The sequence below is a fragment of the Etheostoma spectabile genome, chromosome 3, assembly GCF_008692095.1.
Source record: "Etheostoma spectabile isolate EspeVRDwgs_2016 chromosome 3, UIUC_Espe_1.0, whole genome shotgun sequence".
Lineage (NCBI taxonomy): Eukaryota > Metazoa > Chordata > Actinopteri > Perciformes > Percidae > Etheostoma > Etheostoma spectabile.
The window spans coordinates 1,210,481-1,210,694 of record NC_045735.1 but is presented as its reverse complement, the minus strand read 5'-3'; the positions used below and the strand labels follow the sequence as shown (position 1 = coordinate 1,210,694).

General features: G+C 31.3%; 1 protein-coding gene across 1 annotated transcript in view; it reads right to left on the bottom strand.

Moving 5' to 3' along the window:
- Nucleotides 1-214, bottom strand: part of bbc3 (BCL2 binding component 3) — a 14,781-nt gene that overhangs the window by 12,455 nt on the left and 2,112 nt on the right. The window lies entirely within an intron of this gene.

The window sequence follows — 214 nt, the reverse complement described above, 5'->3', positions numbered from 1 at the left end:
TTAAAAATGTCTTGTCTCCACCGTGGGATAGAGGGAAACGTAATTTCAATCTCTTTGTATGTTTTGACATGTGAAGAAATTGACAATAAAGCAGACTTTGACTTTTTGACTTTTGGGTGAACTAAGAGTTCAATAAAAATTATTTAAATGTGGAGCATAGTGCAAGCATACTGGGATAAATAGTATTAAGTTATCATATTACAATATGAACAGT